General features: G+C 39.9%; 1 protein-coding gene and 1 long non-coding RNA gene across 44 annotated transcripts in view; both read right to left on the bottom strand.

Moving 5' to 3' along the window:
• Positions 1–5,476, bottom strand: part of LOC110597422 (uncharacterized) — a 201,062-nt gene extending 195,586 nt beyond the window's left edge. For 7 of the 17 annotated variants that reach the window (XR_013437330.1, XR_013437325.1, XR_013437324.1 and 4 more), the window contains exons 1-5: positions 4,576–5,473; positions 3,933–4,028; positions 3,703–3,819; positions 2,401–2,447; positions 2,170–2,211 (exon numbers count right to left, since the gene is read on the bottom strand). This is a non-coding gene — a long non-coding RNA (uncharacterized LOC110597422). Of the gene's footprint in view, positions 1–2,169; positions 2,212–2,400; positions 2,448–3,702; positions 3,820–3,932; positions 4,029–4,575 lie in introns of all 17 variants that reach the window. The other 10 variants (XR_013437332.1, XR_013437338.1, XR_013437340.1 and 7 more) reach the window with 4 other exon arrangements.
• A 5,065-nt stretch (positions 5,477–10,541) lies between these two features.
• The window catches only part of LOC110597052 (uncharacterized), a 268,944-nt gene continuing 259,716 nt past the window's right edge, over positions 10,542–19,769 (bottom strand). For all 27 annotated transcript variants that reach the window (XR_013437304.1, XR_013437306.1, XR_013437303.1 and 24 more), the window contains one exon: positions 10,542–11,012. The gene's annotated coding sequence lies outside the window, so the exon portion shown is untranslated. The remainder of the gene's footprint in view (positions 11,013–19,769) is intronic.

Genomic DNA, 19,769 nt, shown 5'->3' with positions numbered 1-19,769 from the left:
CTAAATTAAAAAAAAAAAGAGAGAAAATATAATTAAGTGATAAAAATGTCTATATAAATGAAGGGTAAACTTTAAATGGTTTGTGTGCAATTAAGTTGGTCATACACTATCAGTTAAATCTACTCAAGGTTTTTCCCTAAAGTCAAATATTAATGTACTGATGTAAACCAAAGTTTAATACATATGTTGAAATGACAAGGATTTTTTCAAATATTAATTGACTCTTAACATTGAATCTGTTAAGTTTTACTATCTAGAGCAATTAGTGTTAAAAATCAGGGTTTATATTGTTATTTTATAGTACTGTACTAAATTACAGAGTCTAGATTTTTCTTTAAAAGCTAAACCTGATTACTATGTAAACATCAATGTAATTATGGCACTGTTACATTTCTTTGTATATTAAATGTGTTCATATATTTCAGATATAGAAGTCTTTAAAGTAAAACATTTCTTTTTAAATTTTTATATGTTTATTTTATTTGTATGTGTTGCTGAGGATTGAACCCGGGCCTCCCTCGCCCATGCTAGGTGAGCACTCTACTGCTGAGACACAACCCTAGCTTGAAAGTAAAAGTTTTGAAAGAACATTTTATCAAGCTAGCGGTCTCCAAACTAAAGTTGTCTCTAATGGTAATTTTAGACTTTTAAGGATAACAAATTCTATTGGGGATTTATTTATATCATTGAATGTTCTGTAACCAAATCTAAACTTTATGTTACTTGTTACATTGGGATAAAAATGTAAATATATTTCTAAAAGATAATGAGGGACTAATCTACTTAAAGATTGATCTTGGAAAATTTAAAAATGTTTTGCCACTTTTTCCACAAAAAGAAAGTTAAACCTTTCTTAGCCTTTCTTTAATTCTTGTTTCAGAAAATGTCATATTGTGTTAACTAACAAAGTCATTTAGGCCAGACTCATCTCACTTCAAATTTTATTCAAAAGATTGATATTTTATTTTAAAGAGTACTGTAGTCTCAAATATAGGATATAATGTATAACTCAGCTAAGGTTGAAGATTATGTATAAACTCAATAGTTTTTTTTTTACTCTTGTTAATTTCATTTTATTTTTTTCTTGTAAATTTTAACTGCTATATGTTAGTGCCTTACAAAAGTACAACTTCAAATATAACAACCTAAATTAATTTGAAATATAAGGACATCATCTATAGACAGATAGTATATAACACCAATTTCCAATACTAATAGAGACCCCAATTAAATAAAAGGGGTAAAGATGACTGTAAAGTTATAAACATTAAAGTTAAAGCCCAGTACTTACTTTAAGACTGGATTGCTGGATATTTAATATCAAGGCTTAAAGATTAAAGTAAAAAGGTGGGGTGGGGGCAAGAAACCCAATATTTACCTCTTGCCCTCTGAGTCAGCTTGAGCCCAGGAAACAAGGGAAATTCTCTAAGAGCTTTGCAACTCTGGGTCACATGACCTTCCAGTCAGGTGGATTACTGGGATCTTTAAAAAAATCCAATCAGTACACTTACTGCAAAAGAGGAGAGTCATTGGAAAAGAGAGATATCCCTGATATTTCCAAGGGAAGTCACATGGTCAGTGAGGCCTTGACTTATCCTGCTGGATGGCATTAGCAGAGCTAAACAGCTGCTCATTAGTTTCCCAATAGAGACCCCAAGAGAACTCAGCTGACTCCTAATGATAGATAAGAACAAGTTCACTTTGACCAGCTTGATCTTGAATACCTAACTAATACACTTAAAATGAAAACAGAGATCATTCCAATAAAGAGATATTTTATAAAATTCAGATGGCATTAAGTAGCTTAACTAAATGTTGTGTTTACATTCTTGATAACTCTGACCAGGTTAAAGATTTACATCCCCAAATTTAGCTTTGTCCTCTCTGGCCTTTTAGGCCTTATTATGAGGATACTTCTCAGCTCTGACACCTCCTGGTGAGAGATTATTAATTTCTATTTTCTTCATGATATTCATTGACATGTTCCAGATGATGAGACATTTATCTTGTATTAATCTCATAACAGTATTCATGTCTTTATGTTTCTTTCACAGACACACCCATGTTTTGAGGAGTCTCATGACTAAACACTCAAGGTCATGACAGGTAAACTGGGAGGCAAGAAATAACCACACAGAGGCAGAGAAATATCTTTTTCTTGAGAAATACCTTTTTCTTTGGGTTCTGTGATGGCTCCTGCAACCTTGGCATCTGTGGAAAGAGAGAGAGGAGCACAGGTTGAACCCTTTCATTGGGAAGAAGCCATTCAAATGAGGCAAATGGTAGGATTACAAGGGAACAGGTGAGTGTAGCTCAACTGCTTCCACGTGGGCAGCTGAACTTAAGGTCACTCATGTGAATTTCCAGGGACACCAAAGAAAACACAGACTCACACTTTACCTTTAATCAAGCTTCAGGATGGTTTCTTCATTCTCTGCCTCAGGCTCCTCAAATGGGAGAGCAAGAGAAAGTCATGAGGAGCAGGTGAGAGAGTAAGCATATTTGAACATGGAATTTTATTGATGGACCCTTATTCTTAGAAAATTCCATCCAAAAAAAGGTCAGAAGTGGCAGGGTTACAAAGGACAGGTGAGTGTAATTTGACCCAAAGGGCCATGAGGTGAGAGGCCTACATCTAAAGACGTGCCCTCAAACTTCCAGGACCAGGGCAATGTCCAGGTCACTATGTTATGTAGTGGCTGTCAAAGCCTCTCCCCTCCAGGATGGAAGGCATAAATCATTCAGAGTGGCTTCCCACATTCACCCCTTCTGGGTTCCACCTACTCCTAGGGCTACTCCCAGAGCCACACCTTATTATCCAACCATGGGAAAGATGGAGTATGAGTCATGGCACTTCTGCTCCAGACTACATTGATCTTTCAGACCCCCATGGTGCATCAGGACTAAAGGTGCCTGAATTTAGAGTGGCTACCTACAAATTCCCCCTTGATTAATATTTAAAGGTAATTGGGTTATTAGATGATTTAGTCACCAAGAAAATATGGTTAAGCTACTTCCCAGTGTAGGGAATAGTATGTAAATCTTACCATATTTTTGTGGATAAAAGGTCCAATCAAAGAACTTATATAATACCAATGAATTTTCAACACAGTTTGCAAACTTTATTTCTCAAAACCAATGTACCACTTTAGTTTGGAGATAGTTGTGAGACTTGGGAGAACTCAATGTTCTCCCAAGTCTCACAACTATCCGGAAAAAAACAAAAAACAAACAAAAAAAAGAGTAATTTGTAAATTTCAGCAGGGTCTTTGAATCAATCAAATTTAGTCTCTAAGGAGAATTGTCAAATTTGGGATCTAAGTCAGCAGTTAAATATATTTCATGTTTAATCAAGAATGTGAATTTATTTACTACTAAAATTAATACTTGCCTTAAACAATGAGAACCATTAGGCAATAAAGACCTTCTTGAAAGGAAATACACTTAACATTTTAATAGGTCTTTATTGTGACAAAATATGGACAATATCTTAGCACACATCAGCACAGTAGATTCAAGAAAATAGCCTGAAATACTCTTCAATTAATCAATTAAAATTTTATAGTCATTCCAGTACATATGAATCTCTTTTTCACTTGTTTTAACTTTCTATATCATCTGTCTACATAATGATATAAAGATTTTTCTTTTTAGGAAAATACCCTTATCATTAAAATCCAGAATAAAAAGACCTTGTTTTACCCAAAGATGAGTCATTTCTTCCTCTTAGGACCTCCAATGTGTGCTTCCTCTCTGTGGAAGTATCTTCTTTTCCTTTTAGAATTTTTCCTGGTTTTACTTTGGAAAAATATTTGAAAACTGTAGAATATAACAAATTATTATACCTTGATAAGAAGAAACATCTCAAATGAAAATATAGTTAAAGCCATTGGATATTTCTGTAGACAGAATTAATTATATTTGTTTATTACCTTATAGAGTTTGTACAACAATTTGGGAGAGATTACTTGATAGTTGTATTATCTCTTGAAAGCAAATTTATAGTAAAATACATTTATCTCAAATACCTGAAATTAAAAGGCAGAGCATCAGAGAAATGCATTATAAGTAATATATAATCATGTGTTTTCTGTTGAAGAAAAACAATTAGATAAATACATACTAATTAAACAATTAGACATACATGCTAATTATTTAATGAATTAACAACAATAAGTTATCCAAATCCCTAGAAAAATATGTATTAAACATAAGGGCATAACTTATAATTGTATTTAATTTATGCAACAATGTGTTTCTTATGATATTTGGATACATATTAATTTTTCTTGGATTAGTAGTGCATTGTTTTATATTTCTGCTGTAACATATTAAGATCCTTGTGTATACATTTACTTATGTCTTGTATTTCTATACTCAGGAATGAGAATGAGGATTCTTTGATTATCACAGGGACATTGCCGGCTTTTGTTTCTAAGACAAATAAATGCCTCCTCATAACCTTCAAAGTTAAAAGCAAAATATAAAAAAAGTTATGTATTTTTTATAATTGTTACTTTATCTCTGCAATTTTTCTTAATATTATAGCTATAAAGAAAAAAATTGGTAAGTTACCTTAGAAACTTTGAAAAAGTTAGGCTCAGGGATGCAATGTAGAAGCCTGTGGAATTAAATTTTGCCTGAAAAAGATCTTTTGTTAGTATTTATAAGTGGATATTTTTTTAAAAATGCAGTCTCTGTGTAGCTCCTGGTAGCAGGGATGAAACAGGAAGTACAGGTTAGTGGTGGAAAGTGGGACCAGAAGTCCTGTCTGAGTGACAGTGAAAGGACCAATGGGAAGCCAGGAAAATACAGGAGGCAGAACCAGGAAACCAGCTTGGGCCTTCCAGGCTTCCTGTTGTTACCTTGGTGATGGAAACAGCAGGGACCAGCTGTTCCTTGTCTGGGGCAAAGGCTCCCTGAGCTTCCCTAGCCACTTGCATTTCATTTGATTTGTTTGTATTTTCTGCAGCTGGGGAGGGTCCTAGGGTGGGAGGCAGCTTGCCTTGTCTCTGCTCCCTGTGCTTGCTGCAGCTGGTGTTCTTCTGTCTTTTCCATTTTCCCTTGCAGCACGTGGGACTTTAAAATGTGTGTTTTAACAGCAGATGCCAGTGTTACTATCAGATCTTAAGGTAGTCTGTGTTTGACACCTAGTTTAGGTTCTTTAAGTGTTAAAAGCACTGCTGGTGGTGGGTCTAGTTATAGACCACATTATAGAACAGTGGCTAAAGTCTTTAGATTCTGATATGGTAGAAAAAGAATGTAGTAAAGAGGTTCAGTATAAACTGTCTGAGTATTCACAAAAACAATAGAAAAATAAAATTCACTTCTCTAAAGGTAAAGAATCCATGTAACAAGTCTCATATTCCTTCTTTCCTTTTTCTCAGTCTCCAAGGGCAGACTTCTATTACATAAGCATCCCCCCCAAAAAAAAATTACCTAATATTTTACAATATAAAGATTTATAAAAACAATTTTAGAAAGCCCATAGACGTACTTTTCCCATGGAAGAGGACTGAACAACATATCCCTTTAGTCATCTTAACAATTCTTTACATTTATTTAGAGTGTCTAGAATTGTAAAAATTATTTTTACCCTTTCTAAAGGTAAAATATTCCCAAATATTAAAAGTATAATGCCACAGATTTTTCTTCTGTCTAATTCACTTACTTTCTACAATTCAGCCCACAATAAGACCAAGTCATGAGCAATGGCACCACCATGCCAGACTATAGTAATCTTTCAGATCCCTGTGGTGCATCAGGACTTAAAGGTGCATGCATTTGGAGTGGCTCCTCACAACATCCTGCACAGGTGGTGGAATTTGGGGTTACTTTTGCATAAAGCAGTCTAGCTGTGAAATACAGCCTAGAAAAGAAGGCAGCAGAAAAACCACACTACACAGAAAGTAATTTTGAAAGCAGGTGTGGGATGGCTCTTTGGCCTTACAAATCAAGCTTCCACACTGGGAAGAGAGAGCCCAAAGTTGCTTTATTATATATGGAGAAACTTCAAAGATTTTCCATACAATATTCTTCTGCCAAATAAGGTAGAAGGTGGGCTGTCCAGGTCCAGTGGGTCATACCTAATTCTGAAGCTACAAGAGCAGCCCCTTCAGCCAAGGTAAGACTGAAGATCACTTGCATTGCATAATTCATGAAGTGGGAGAAGCCACAAAATGACTTGCAATGCCCAACCAAAATCTCCCTGGCTCAAGGCCAAGTGAAGATACCAAATAACTCAGAAGTGGCTTCCCACATCCACCTCAAGATGACTTTACAACCTGTTCTTCACAAATCACACTTTTACCATAGACTCCTTGACCCACCCTATCTCTAATAGGGGCCTCCAACTGCTTGTCCCACTACCATGATGTCCCCTATAACCTTGTAGCAATAAGAGTGATCCTCCCACTTTTTCTTATAGCAGCAAGAAGTCCCTAGAATTAGATGGGGAAATAAAATAAAATTTTCAGTTAGTGTAGAGAGGTAATTGGGTCAGATTACAAAAAAATGGAGACCAGTTTTGGTCCAAAAAGTTGGAGACCACCTCTGGATTATTCAAATGTTCAGACCTCCAGAGCCCCTCCCCCATTCTAAGATAGCATACACCTGTTTCAAACATTTGTTAAATCTCTTAACAGGTTCAACCTGAAGCTTATAAGTTCCTTGGAGAGAACAAACCCCAAGAGACCACTGATTTCCAACACCCATTCCAGACAGGAAACTATGTCTACAGCACAATGGTGTCTCCTGAAAAATAAATTAAATAATAAATAAAATAATAATAAGAAGAAAGATAGAAAAAAAAAGAGAAAAGAGCAAATAGCCCTTAGAGGCCCCAGTCATCCTCTAGCTATAAGAATAAAACATGTTGCTCATGTTTTGTCTATTACTCAGACTGTTTTATAAAAGCATAGCTATTACAATAACATACTTTGTCAGTCAAATTATTATATATGTTTGGCAATTGCAACATCTTCCTGGATTCAGAAGGTAAATCAAGTGTTTGATTGTTATTAGATAAAATTGGAATATTACGAACCAAACTACATGTTCCTTGATCAGACAAACTCCATTCTACCTTTAGACTCCATTTCAATAAGAAAGATTTGTTTCATGAGAAACTTCTGCCTCTACCACCTCCTGCCAACCACACATTGTTTGGCAAGCCATGGTGGTTGAAAAATGTTTTTCTTATTCTTCTACAGTGTATTATCAAGAAATACAGTTGTAAGAAGCTCTCTTTTAGTTGATATTTCTCATTGGAAGTGTACTGTACCCTGAACTGGGTCATTCTGGCCCATATCCTACATTGCTATGGTTCTGAATTACTGGTAGTTTTCAGGTTTTGTCTACAAAAGAGATATCCTACTTTCTGCAAGGGGTTGAGATATGCAGAGGCAATGTGGTCAGTGGCCCTTGACCAGCCAATTAATAAATATCCATGTCTTCCTTCAAGCCTCGTCCAGTGATTTATCTAGAACATGCCACAACACCAGGCTCCACTATTCACTAAATCACTACCAGAGGCCATGAGCCTCATTAGTGATCTGGGAAAGCTCTGAATTCCAGTGATACACTGGGAGAAGCTCTGAATGTGCATTAACACCAGTGAAGGCCTGAATGCCAAGAGACATTTGTGAAGGCCTTTAAATCACACAAAATTATGAAAAGCATTTCAGTATCCCTGAAATTCTATGGACTACACTGAATCATAGCCAAATTCTAGAGATAGTCCTGAGAACTACTGATATACTATGAAAGGTAATGAGTCCAACTAAAGAATATGGGAAAGCCTTGAGTTTCACTGTTGAGCAGAAAAAAAAAAAAAAAAACAAGGGAATCAGGGAAAGGTCCACAAACACATTTAGAGCTGGTGAATCTGAAAACCCCAGTGACAAGATACTAAAGGCTTTTACTCTCACAGAAGAACTGGGGGAAATATGAGATGAAATCATATCTGAGACCTTAAAAAAAAACTAGACACTACTCTGAGGTTTGATAAGCCATTGAAGTGAACACTGAGCTGGACTGAGACTCTGGAGAAAGCCCTGAGCTTACACTAAGAAACATGGAGTAGCCCTGAATACCACAACAGAGTGGGCAGGCCCTGAGCAACACTATGTCAATGTGAATATCCCTGAGTTTCAATAACACACGAGGCAAGGAATTAATCCCCATTGAGACACAAGTGACAGACAATATATTCCAAGAAATGGGGGAAAAATCTAAGCATTACTACATATTGTGAAGCATAATAAAATGTATTGAAAGATTAAGGTAGGCCTCAGACCTCATTATGATACTTGGAAAGGATCTAACACTGAATTAAACACCAAGAACACCACTGTGATGCTGGAAATGGCACTGAGCTCCACAGAGACACTGGAATATCCCTGGGATTCAGTAAAAATACTTCTGAAAGGCCCTGAACCCAATGTTATCATTGGGAAGATTCAGTGTCACTCTGATGCTGGAAGAAACACTGAATATCAACTGATACTCTGAAAATAGCACTGAGACTATGGGGGAACTCTATAAAAAGAAAAAAAAAAGGAGACACTGTGGATGGCTCTGAAATCCATGGAGGTCTTGATAAGGCAATGAGACCTATTAAGACCCTAGGAGGGAACCTGAACACAAGGTGAACATCAGAATGGTGCTCATCTGTACTTACACCCTGTGAAGGTCATGAGACCACAAAGACGCCTAGGAAGACTGTGAATACATCTGTCAATCTAAGGAAGGCCTTTAGCATTCTTAAGACTCTGAAGAAAGGCCTTGAGCCCTCCTGAGACAAACAAAACAAATAAAAACAAAAGCCCCTGAGCTCCTCTGATATCATGAAGAAGGCCCTGAGTGTCAGGTAGACAATGGGGTAAACCCTGGTCATCAGTGTAACCTAGGAAAACTATAGCTTCACTGACTGCTTGGAAAGGCAATGACACCAATTTTATTGTGAAGAAGGCCCTGGGAACAACTGTGACCCTGGGAATGAAAATGAACTCCACTGAGGGCCTGGAAAAGGGGCTGAGATTTACTGACACTGAACTCAGTGTCAGTGGGGAAGTATTTAAGCTGAGGTGAGACTCTGGAAAGAGCACTGAACATGACTGAGACACTGCAAAATATTCTGAGAAAAACTGAGAGTCCAGTAATGGTCATGAGTCCCACTGATGATTTGGGCAATGCTTTTGGTTCTGTGAAAATTTGGGGAACATCCTGAACCATATTGAGGTTCTGGGAATGTTTGAGAGATTCACTGAATTCCGGCAGAATGGAAGGAGAACACTGAGACTCTTTGAGACCACCCTGAACATGACTGTGAGAATAGAGGAGACCATAAAACTTATTGAGATTCTGGAAAAGAACAGAGTCACAGTCCATTGAAGGCTTATGAAAGGCCACGAATCTCATACTGACCTGGAGAAGCTCTAAATTCCAGTGATTCACTGGGAAAATCCCTGAATCCCATTTAGACACAGGTGCTGATATTTTCTGAGACCCTGGCAAAAATTCTGAACATGGTACCCTTGAGGAACTACCTAATTCCAGCTGACACCCTGGGAATAGCACTTAATATGACTGAGATACTGCAAAAGACCCTGAGAAACACTGAGAGCCTGGTAATAGCCATGAGGTACCCAGAGGCCCTAAGCAGGGCTTTTGGCTCTTTAAAAACCTAGAGGAACATTCTGAACCACACTGAGATGCTGGAAATTTCTGACATCACCCATGAATACCCAAGGAAAAGAACAACAACATTAAGTCTCTGGGAAAACACCCTGAGCATGACTGTGAAACTAGAGGAGTCCATGAAACACACTGATGCCCTGGGCAAGACGTCACACTCCACTGAATCAGCATGAAATGCTGTGAGGCTCTTTAGAGATCTGCAAAATCTTTCAATTCCAGTGATACACTGGGAAGAGTCCTGCACCCAAATTAGATACCTGTGAAGACCCTGAATGCCTAGAGACACTGCTCTGAGTCACACTGAATTTCAGTGTATCCTTAGTACTGTGGATGTTCTGTGGAAGGCACTGAAGACCACTAATGAGCATGAGGAAGACATGAGCTTCATTGTTGATCTCAAAAATCTCGGAGATTCAAGGAGACCCTGGGAAAGGTCCACAACTTTGTTATAGTTTTGGTGTAAGGTGTACTCCAAACCTTTACACATGAGACAATGCAAGAAGGTTCAGGGGAGAAATGATTGTGTCTTAAGAGCCTCAACATCCTCAGTGATTCAGTCCCCTCATTTGGATTAACTGAGTGGTCACTGAAGGCTGTTGAGGTGTGGCTGGAGGAGTTGGGACTTTTGAGGCATGGCTTTCTGATATATATATATTTTTATCTGGTGAATGGAGTAATCTTCTGCTTTCAGTTGGCTATGTGAGTTTGTTCCCTCTGCCACACTCTTTCACCTTTGTCACGAGGGGGCAAAATTGGGATGTATGGAGTTGAGGGGAGGAGTAAAGAATGCCCACTCTCTTCTGCCCCTTTCAGTGCTTATTCACTCAAATCACTCCACGCAATTTTATTTTATAGGTTTTTTAATCAAGAAAATGACAATCCTTAATTATAGGCATCGCAATAGACATAATCAATTCACAGCAAACAATTCTAGATTAATTAATTTACAGCAAACAATTTTAGATTAATTCTAAGCTCTGAAAAACACACTTAATCATGATAGTCTGACAGACATTTCCTCTGCAAGCATTAGGCTTTAAGTCCAGCAGATGCACTCTCACTCAGACCCAGTGATCAGGTCCAGAAGCAAGGTATGCTTTTCCTGGTGTGGAGTGGATGATCAATTGAGGAGAGGGTCATAGGGAGAAGTTGTGGCTCTCACCAAGGTCCAGATGAGGTGGTAGAGTTGGAGAGTGGTGAGGATTATGCAGAGGCTCAGGAAATGATGACAAGTGATGGGATGTCAGGTCCTCATCAGGCTCTCCAGCTTGAGTGCATCCTTGTTTCAGCTGCTAAATTCCTGTTCATTTGCTCTATTATTCATACAAAATTTTGGGGTTTTAACCACCTTTTCAATCCTTACCAGCTACCACCAGATTTCTCAGTGACATCATTTACCCTGTGGTCAGAAACATCTTGTCTGGTGGTCTCCACCCTGATGGTCTTGCTGTTTCCTCTTATCAGGACAGCCTTCCAGGGCTTCACTCATGTTTAATAAGCGTTTTTGAGCTTTTTGGATTTGGTGGGAGGAATTTTGCGATGTGTAGCAATGTAGATGGAAATGCTTTAGATTGGTATAAGCAGAGATTAATGGCTGATTCTGGTGGGAGCTCAGAAGACCAGAATGGCAACAGGACACTGGTCAGTGAAGACCAGGCTCAAGAGGATTTAGAAATGGAGGACTTTATTGAAATTTGGAGTTGAGACTATTCTTGTTATGTTCTGGCTGAGAAGTGTCTGCATTTTGCCCAGGTCCTGAGACTTTCAGTAGGGCTGATTTTAGAAGTGGTGGACTATTTTTTTTCTTATTTGTAGATGAACACAATACATTTATTTTTTTAAAATTTATTATTTATGTGGTGCTGAGGATTGAATCCAGTGCCTCACACATGCTAGGTGAGTGCTTTACCATTGAGCCATAACCCTAGCCCCAGAAGTGACTTCCTTATGTGGTGGAAGAAATGTCTAGGAAGCATAGCATTCAGGCCATGAGATAATTATTACTGGTACCTTTTAGCAAAATTTATTGTCATATTCAGGAGCAGAGAGCAGAGAAGAAATATTTGGAAAAAGTTAACTTGAAAGTTCATAAAACTGAGGCTAAGGATGTTGCAGTTTTTAAAGTCATTACCAACACTACAAAAATGCTAAAGATTTTGAACAGAGCCAATTAAAAGGATGGCTTAAGGGCTTTTTAAAATCTGGCAAGTCTACACTCCAAGCTCCTGGGAGTAAAGGTGAGAATTTTCTTAACAAGAAACCAGAGGGGAAACCTTCTTAAGCAAGAAGGCCTAGAGAGTGTTTTCTACAGGCTCCGCTCCATACCTACTCAGAGGCTGCTGAAGCCAGCATCCCTGGAAGCTTGGTTATTGCTCAACATGGTGGCAGTCCTTGGGACCAATCATGACATCCTTGTTCTGCATAAATGCATGGTTCCTGGAGTTAGGGATTAATGGAGGTTCTTCCTTGATTTTAAAGGAAAGCCTGGGGAACTAGAAAAACTGCAACAGGATTGGAGTCCCTGTGGGCACCTGAGAAGTTAAAGTCTGCAGATATGAGGAGGAAACTGAAGCTGCAGTGGAGACAAACCCTCCTCATTAAGAAATGCCAGTAACATGGACATCATTCTTGGAAAGCTGCAGGAATTGAGCAGAGACAAGCCCAAAGAACAACCACTTGGGCTACAAGCAACAAGGCCACAGGGACAGGGAGACACAAGACCTTTGGGAAGAACATCATGATTCCACATGTTTCAGATGTGGACACAGAACTAGAGGACCTGTTTGACTAGCTGGATTTTGGTCTTGCTCTGATCCTATCCCTTCTTTCTATGCCCCTAATTTTGTGAATGAAATGTTTACTTTGTACCCATTATATATTGGGTAATTGTAAATTGCTTTTAATCTTATGGAAGCTCACAATGAAAGATTGCATTGAGCCTCAGAGAAGACTATAGACTTGAACTCTGAGCAGTCTTGGAACTGTTGAGACCATGGAGACTCTTGGGAATGGACAAAATGTACTTTGCATTGTGAGATGGTTGTGAGCTTTTGGGGGCCAGGTGTGGAATATTATGTTTAGGATGTGGGGTGTCCCCCAAAAGCTCACTTGTGAGACAATGTAAAAGGTTCAGAGAAGAAACCATTCAGTCCTAAGAGCATTAATTCAATAAGTGAGTTAATTCCCTGATAGGAATTAACTGAGTGATAACTGAAGGCTGATAGGGTATGACTGGAGAGATAGGACATTGGGGGCATTACTTTGGGGTATATATATATATATTTTCTTGTAGTTGTAGATAGACAGCATGTCTTTATTTTATTTATTTTTATGTGGTCTAAGTGTCAAACTCAGTACCTCATGTGTGCAAGGCAAGCACTCTGCCACTGAGCTACAGCCCCAGCCTGGGGTATATATGTTATATCTCTTGAGTGGAGTTTCCTCTCTCTACTTCCTATTCTTCCTGTGAGCTGCTGCACTCTTCCATCATGATTTCCTGCTTTACCTAGAATCCTGAGAAATGGAGCCAGTCTTTTGTACACTAAGACCTCTAAAACTGTGGGCCTTCAAATAATCTTTTCCTCTTCCACAGTTGTTTTGTTCAGGTCCTTACATTAAACCAGCAAAAAGCTGACTAAAACAACTCAACTTCAATGCTAAAGAAGTCCCCAAACCCCACTGAGAAGCTGTTGAAGGCCTTTAGCCTCATGGAAGACACAGAGACAAAAAAAAAAAAATAAACAAAACTGAAAGATTCCCTGAGCCCCTGTAAGCCATTGGAGTAGGCACTGAGCCACACTGAGATCCTAGAGAAAGCCCTAAGCTCACACTAAAAAACGTGGTGACCCAAAATCCACTGACACAGCAGAAGGCCTAGAGCACCACAGTGACAATAGAAATCTCCCTGAGTTTTAATGTCACACTGGGCAAGAAATTATTTCCCACTGAGACACTGGTGAAGGCCATTCTTTCCAGAGGATACTGTGGAAGAATCTAAGTACCACTATAGAGTGTGCAGCGTTCTTTAAGTCACTGAATCAGTAGGGTAGGCCCTAGGCCTCACTAAGACCCTTGGGAAGGCCCTGACACACAGTCAAACTCTGGGCAAGATGCTGAACACCACTGTGATGCTGAGAATGACACTTAGCTGCATAGAGACCCTGGGCAAGGCCCTGAGATTTATTGAGAAATCCCTAAAGAGGCTGGACCCAGTGATTCCTTTGAGAAGATTCAGAGTCTTGCTCTGGGGCTGGAAGAAGCACTGGGTAAAACTGACACTCTGAGAATAGCACTGAGCCTCATGGAGAACATGTAAAAGATCCTGAAGACAAAGAGGACTCTGAGGATGGCTCTGAAATCCATGAGCCCCAGGAGAAATCAATAAGGCCTATTGAATCTGTGTGAAGACCCTGAGTGTAGTGGTGCGCCCTCCTCCACCAAATAACCTTAATTAAACTTCTACAGGTACCTTCAACATATGTGTTCTTATTAAGAGAATATCAGAAAAAAAATTCTGCAAAAAAAACCTCAAATGTGGTTAGACTTTCTATTTCCTTTTACTCTGTCTTGTAAAAGCTAATTTTGGCAAAAGACTTTGTGAGGTTACTTCTGCTTTTGTGGTAAATCATATAACTTCTGACTCATCTAAAAAAGAAAAAAAGTGAGACAAAAGCTCTCTTTATGAACTCAAAGAAAAAAAAGATACTTTTAGGTAGACTCCAGCAAAAGTGGAAATCCAAGCCCCTCCTCCCAGTGGGTATAAAGTTCAAAGAGTTTCTAGACTCATGGTTCAGTGGAGGAAATTTTAGGATATAGCCACACTCTGAACCAGCTGTAGCCAATGAACCTTCCTTCTGCTAGTTCCTCGGGTGTGCAGCGTCATCTGTCCTGCATCATTTGGCAATCCACATGGGATGGAAATGGTGAAGTTGCCTCTCTTGTCTCTGGAGTCTGGAGTGTTGGAGGACATTGCTTCCCCTTAGCACACCACAGAGGCAACTCTACTGAAGGAGGAATGACTCACCTGACATCTCAGAGCTGCCACCCTGAAGCACAACTGAACCCATGAGGAGAAGGATCCAGGAATAGGGAACGTGGAGCACCACCTGACCAAACAGGTAGGTCCCAGGTTCTTCAGTGGTGTCCCATCTGACTTCAACCAAGAGGCCCACGTAGGTGGGAGAGAGGCTTGTTCAACATCTGAGGGTCCTGAATAACCTCCCAAAGGAATTGGGGCCAAAAAGGATTCAGGGGAGCTGGGGATGTGGCTCAAGCGGTAGTGCACTCGAGTGGCATGCGTGTGGCCCAGGTTCGATCCTCAGCACCACATACATACAAGATACTATGTCCGACAAATACAAAAAAAAAATAAATATTAAAATTCTCTCTCTCTCCATTTCTCTCACTTACTCTCTCTTTAAAAACAAAAAAGGATTTAGGGAGTCACCTAATTAATCTCTGATTGGTGTCAGCAAGCATAGGGGAAACCGTGACTTCCTTTGTTTTGTATAATATGGGGGTGTAAAATATTGCTCTGACAGTTGTTATGGCAAGATTGAAATAAATCACTGAGCTATCTTAAACAGGAGATGGAATATTTATTCATCAGCTGGTAGTCTGGATTTACCAGCGGATAGGCTAAGGGGAAAGATTGCAAGTTTATACTCTTCTACCCCTTCAAAGGTCAGAGTACAGCTTTATAGACCAAAACCACATTAATTATAAGAGGCTCTTGCTATGATTCAAACTAAACAAACAACATGATATCTAAAACCATAAGCAGAAGGGGAAGAAAGTCAAATGACCCCATTTGAGTACCAGTTAAAAAATAGTTATTAACATCTAGACAATATTTTTCTGACAGGATACACTGTCCAAAAAAAAAATGGGAACCAAAAACATTTTACATTATATAAGAAAGAAAAAAAATTGTTTCTAAGCAGGGTGTGCTAAGCAGGATCAGGATGGCAGAGGCAGAATTTTCTCATGGGAGAAGCATTTCTTACATGACATGGAGTCTCAGGATAAATGCAGTGTGTTTGGTCATTGCTCATATAGCCTGGCCCATAACCCCATGTCTTTGTGAAAGTAAATAAGATGGACAAGGGAAGAATTCAGACCCAACCTGACTACAAAGTGACTGCTGAGTCCCAATTCATGGTTCCATGGAACCTCATACAGTCTGTGGCAGAACTGCACCAACCAACATCTGGGTGGAAGCTCCAGGTTGGGGGTTGACATGGACCGACAAGGCTGAGAGGACCTCAAGTTCTAAGAGGAGAAAGGCTGGAGATGGATTAAGTGTTTCTTGTCAGAAGTGTGTGACACTGATGCAGGGTGGAATATGGGAGGCACACAAAGTAACTAAATTCTTTAAACCCCTTGGAATGTCTGTTGTGAAACCTTAAGAAAGATTTAGGAGAGACTATGGGGTGAAATTTACTCAGCAAAGTTGTGTTCTCTCAGTGAATTAGAATGGCCAAGCTTAGGTGTGGGATAGCCACCAGAAAGATCTTTAATTAAAACTCTCATTGCTGAAGTCTTTTTGATAGTTGTTGGAACCCCTGGACACCCAGAATAGTTCCCTTGATTGCTGGAAAGAGACAATCTAGAAACATCCCCCTTGGTTGAGAGCCTGTCTAGATGGACAATCCAAATTGTTGTTAGTTCAGATTATACCAGTCTCTAAGACCCCCCAAAAGGCAACTAAGCAGATAAAATCTGACAAAGAAAGGGAAGGACAAGAACCAATTTTATCCATTGAGTCAGAAGAGAACCCACCTCCTTACATGCCACTCTACCCAACATTGTCAAGACCATGGAGACAATGGCAGTGTCCTCAGCCCCCTCATTTCCAGAAACCACACAATATGGCCCTTCAACACCAGCTCCTCCTTCCTCTATAAGGTCCTCAAGGCCAGAGGCTTCCCCAAGGAATGATTCCTCCTCCACTTTGCAAGACCACCATGGGAACCCATCCTAAGACCAGAGCCACAACCAGCTGACACCTCTCCAGATGCCCCTGTGAGACACTAGAGGACCTGCCTATGTTGACCAGGAGGAAATCATCTGAGGGGCGTAAAGCATTCTTAAGTATCAGGCTTTCACCTCAAATTATCTCTAAAATTGAAAATACCATACCACCTCCTACACAGAGAAACCTCAGACCGTCATTGATATGATGCAATTCATCATCCAGACCCACTAATCTACCTGCAAGTTATGGTTTGGATATGAGGTGTCTCCCAAAAGCTCACTTGCATTATTGTTAGATAATGCAAGAAGGTCCAGAGAAGAAAGTGTTGGAGTATAACAGTGTTAATCCAATTAATTATGAATCACCTAATTCAGATTAACGAGTGATAACTAAAGTGATAGGGTGTGGCTGGAGGGGGTGGGAATTGAGGTGTGCTTTTAGATATATGTTTGTATCTCACAAGTGGAATATCTCTCTCTGCTTATTGATCAATATGTGAGCTGCGTCCCTCTGCCACATTCTTCTGCTATGAGGTTCTGCGTCAACTGGAGCCCCAAGGAATGAACTCAGCCTTCTATGGAGTAAGACATCTGAAACTGTGAGCCCTCAAATAAACTTTTCTTGTTAAAAATTTTGTTCTGTTCAGATTTTTCAGTCACAGCAGCAAAATATCTGACTAAAACACTGGGGGAACTGTTGTCAGCTACTTCTTACTCCATTCAATACAGATGAGGGCAAATGTGTGACCCCTGTGCTTTAAAATGGCTAGAGAAACATGTCCCAGATGCACAAGGCAACATCAAAGCCTATGCCCATGCCCAGTTCCCCAACACCAACTCAGGGTGGGACCCCAGAAAAGATGAAGACCTCCAAATAACAAAGACATATCAACAACCCCTTATAGGAGGCTTCAAAGAAGGGGAAGGAGAGCCCTAAACATGAACAAGATGTCAGAAGTTCTCCAAAAGCCTGATGAAAGCCCCAGCCAGTTCTATGAACAACCTTGTGAAGTCTCTGACTCTTCACTCCCTTTGATCCTGAGGCACCAGACAACCAGCAGGTGGACAACACAACCATTGTGGGACAGACCAAGAGTGACAGTCACCAAAACTACAAAACACTAGAGGGTTTTACTGGGAAGATTGCCAGTGAGCTGTTTGAAGTGGCCACCACAGTGTTGGTCAATCAAGACCAAGAGACCCAGCAAGAAGTCGACTGAAGGATGAAGGAGATGGTTTCTCCTTGCAGCTGCCCTTACTACAGACCCAGGAGTCACCCAAAGGGGCTCCCACCAGGACAAAGCCAAAGCAAATATTAGAATCAGAACCAGATGCAGGGCAGAAGGATGGTCCGGACCAACCTCCTCACCAGGAGACTAGGCTGAGACTAAACCAATGCATCCACTGCCATCGAGAGGGCCACTGGGAAAATGAATGCCCCACATGAAGAAAGTCAACTGGGATCTTGCTACTCCTTAATAGGATGATACCAGCCCTACAAACGTGCCCCTCATCATGCTCAATGAGAAAGAAAACACTATGATGCTTATGAGAACATTTTGTGGGATTTGAAGACTTGGGAAATTATGATGAGGACTAGGACTGACTGGGCTCCATCACTTTGGGCACCCAGAAGCCTATGGTCCAAACACTTATAGGGGAACAACCTATGAAAATTATGGTGGACACTGGGGCTCACCATTTGGTTGTGACCCATCCTGTGGGCCCACTTTCAAAGAAAGAGACCACAATTAAGATGGCCCCAGGAAACAAACTCATCATCCTTTCCTGTTATCCTTTATCAATTTAGCAGGCTACTACATGGCCTGCTAAATTGAAATACTGGGATAACAACCAGAGAAGATGACTTAAAAGGAACACAGCATCATCTCACTGTCCTACTTAATGCTTGTTACAAAGTTTCAAAAAAAAAAAAAAAAGCTCAGATCTGTCAAGAAAAAGTCATGTATCTTGGTTTCTGTTTGACTCAGAGTCAGTGGCAACTAGGTTACAAGAGGAAACAGGTGACCTGCTCAATTTTATTCTCTTCAACCTGCTGTCAAATCAGTGATCTTTGGTGCTTCTTAATTCTGCTGTGTATGGATCCCCAACTTTTTGATTATGGCAAAACCTCTCTATGAAGGAACACAAAGAAAAACACAGAATCTGCTATTTGGGAGAAGAACAAATCAAAAGGAATTTGAGGACACTAAAGAAGCACTCACCCATACACTTGGACTAGGTCTTCCTGACCTCACAAAGCCTTTCTTCCTGTATGTCCATGAATGGTATGGAATAGCTGTAGGAATTCTGACTCAAATGCTGGGAAAATGGTACATCCTGTGGCCTATCTCTCTAAACAGCTGGACTCTGTATGTAGCCCAATGCTGGCCACCTTGCTTATGGGCCCTTGCAGTAATGGCCCTTCTGGTGTTGGAAGCTAATAAACTGGCTATAAAACAAGAATTAGTGTCCATGTTCCTCATTAATTTTGACATTATAAGAGAACAAAGGCTAATATTGACTGAATAATGAAAGAATGGTCAGATTCCAGAGCATGTTATGTAAAAATCCACATAGCTATGTGTTAGTTAGATAAACTCTACATCCAGCAATTCTGCTGCCTATCAGAACAGGACAATCTATTACAACTGCACTGATGTCATGAAGCATTCTCCAGCAGACCAGACCTGACAGACAAGGGCCTAAATAACCATGATGCAGAATACTTCAGAGTTGAGAGCAGTTGGAGACAGCCCTGAGATTATGCTCAGAAACCTGTGGTAGCTCTGAGAACCAAGGACATAATGTGGAAAGTCTTGAGTACCACTGTGACAATAGGAATGTCCCAGAAATTCAATGACACACTGGCAAGACACTAATCCCAATTGAGTCATTAATGAAGGCAATTAGTTATCTAGAATACTGTAGAAGAATCTAAGCACAACCAGATATTTTGAAGAGTCCATAAACCTGCTGAAATAGAAAGGAAGCCCCTATATAAAATCAAATTACTCTTGGGAAGGCCCTGATATAAAATCAAATCCTGGGGAAAATGCTGAGCACAACTGTGATGCTGGAAATGGCACTCAGCT

The sequence above is a fragment of the Ictidomys tridecemlineatus genome, chromosome 4 (assembly GCF_052094955.1).
Source record: "Ictidomys tridecemlineatus isolate mIctTri1 chromosome 4, mIctTri1.hap1, whole genome shotgun sequence".
Taxonomy (NCBI): domain Eukaryota; kingdom Metazoa; phylum Chordata; class Mammalia; order Rodentia; family Sciuridae; genus Ictidomys; species Ictidomys tridecemlineatus.
This window is presented reverse-complemented; position numbering and strand designations above follow the sequence as displayed.